Consider the following 2,261-nt stretch of genomic DNA (forward strand, 5'->3'; position numbering starts at 1 on the left):
GTTATGAATATAAAATTATATGAAATTATAATTTCATATTCATAACATTCACAGACAAAAGGCTTGAAATGGAATCCACTAAGAAAGATTTTTGGAATGACTTTGTTTGACGAATTATTCTAAAATTCAGGCTCCATTTGAATAATATTTGAATATTTGTTTGTGAATATGTAATTAGTTTGAGCATTTTGTGTTTTGGTAGTGATTGAGAATATAAAATTATAATAATTTCATATTCATAACATCCATATTTTTTTGAATAAAATTCTACATCTAAGTTATAATCCTAATCAAGTCCAACTAAATATTTTAAATTCACATGCGTACGTTTCATTGCTATCACTGCTTCTTCTTCTTCTATTTCTTCGTTGTATTTCTCCTTCTTTATCGTCATCACCAACAACACCAACATTTTGCTAACATCTTGATTGATTCTGATTTTCTCTAGTGCCATCATTAAATAATTTTGGTTTATTTCTTAGTTTATTTGATGTTCAATTGGATCCAGAAATAAATTCAATGAGTTTCTGTTGATGATTGAGTCCTTTTGACTACTTGCTCAAATCTAAACTAATTTCGGTTCATTTATGAATTAATTGAGGTTCACTTGATACTGCTGATAAGTATTGACCAAAATTTTTTATTTTTTTATATAATTTCGATTCATTTCTTTGCTTAATTGAGGTTCATTTGGATCCAGAAATGAATTCGATGTGTTTTTGTTGATAATTGAGTCTTTTTAACTGCTTGTTCAAATCTAAACTAATTTCAATTTATTTGTGTGTTAATTGAGGTTCACTTGATGCGGCTGATAAGTATTGACCAATTTTTTTATTCCTTAAGTAATTTCGGTTCATTTCTTAGTTTAATTGAGGTTCATTTGGATCCAGAAATGAATTCGATGTGTTTTTGTTGATGATTGAGTCTTTTTGACTGTTTGTTCAAATTTAAACTAATTTGGGTTCATTTGTGTGTTAATTGATGAGGTTCACTTGATGCTGCTAATAAGTATTGACTAATTTTTTTTATTTCTTAAGTAATTTTAGTTCATTTCTTAGTTTAATTGAGGTTCATTTGGATCCAAAAATGAATTTGATATGTTTTTATTGATGATTGAGTCTTTTTTACTGCTTATTCAAATTTGAACTAATTTCGGTTAATTTGTGTGTTAATTGAGGTTCACTATATGCTGCTGATAAGTATTGACTAAATTTTTTAGCAAAGAAGAATGAAATTATTCATTATCACTTTATTCAACTGCATTAGATTCCATTCCATTCAATTTGTCTTAAAAGTCATCCCAATCTTTGGGACAAATTATTCGTCGACAACACATCTGGACTACAAATGAACCGAAATATTATTATAACAACACCATTGTGTAATAACAAATGAACCAAAAATTGTGCATTTTATAAACTCAAAAACTCCTGTAATTTCAGTGCATTTATGGTCTCGATGTCCTGCACAATTCAAAACTCTACTTTCTTCTCCTCCTCTTCTGCTTTGTCTTCTTCTTTTTCATCTTTTTTCTTTATCTTCTCCTTCTTATTTTATTTTCTCAAAATTTTTTTATTACTCTCTTGAGAGAAATAAAACCAACAAAAAGAGAAAAAAATATCATACAAAAAAGAATAAATGACTGCAATAACATGAAAGAGGAGAAGAAGAAGAAACAAAAATAAAATGCAGCAACAACATCACCAATAGAAGAAGGAAGAGGAGACACACGAAGAACAAATGCAAAGTGAAGCGGGGTTTTGTTTGCGTTAGTGAAGCGCGTGTGTACATACTACGTATGATGAAAGTAATTTTTGTTAGGTTTAGGCCAACTTAGTTGGACTTGGTTGCCAAAAATGCTTGGATGTGTAGTAGTTCTCTATTTTTATACATATAATGTCCATAATAAACGAATTTTTACTATTAATATTACCCAATTTTGAGATATATATTTTTCGAATGGACTTTGTTAGGTAGAAAATGGCTTTTGTGAACAATATGTACAATGGGCTCTAAAATTGACCCAATAAAGTAAAAATACACTAACCCCCAAATTACCCACCTAAATCTTAGAGATAAGTATTGTTTTGGTCCCTAAAGTTGAGAGTCAGAATCGAAACCGTTCCTGATGTAATTTTTTATTTAGAATCGTCCTAAATATTTTATTTCGTATTAAAATCGTTCTTTTAAAAAAATTTTAATTTTATTACTAAATTATCCCTACTTTAATAAAAAAATTATAAAATTTAAAAAAAATAAAA

Source organism: Arachis ipaensis, chromosome B01 (genome assembly GCF_000816755.2).
Source record: "Arachis ipaensis cultivar K30076 chromosome B01, Araip1.1, whole genome shotgun sequence".
NCBI lineage: Eukaryota > Viridiplantae > Streptophyta > Magnoliopsida > Fabales > Fabaceae > Arachis > Arachis ipaensis.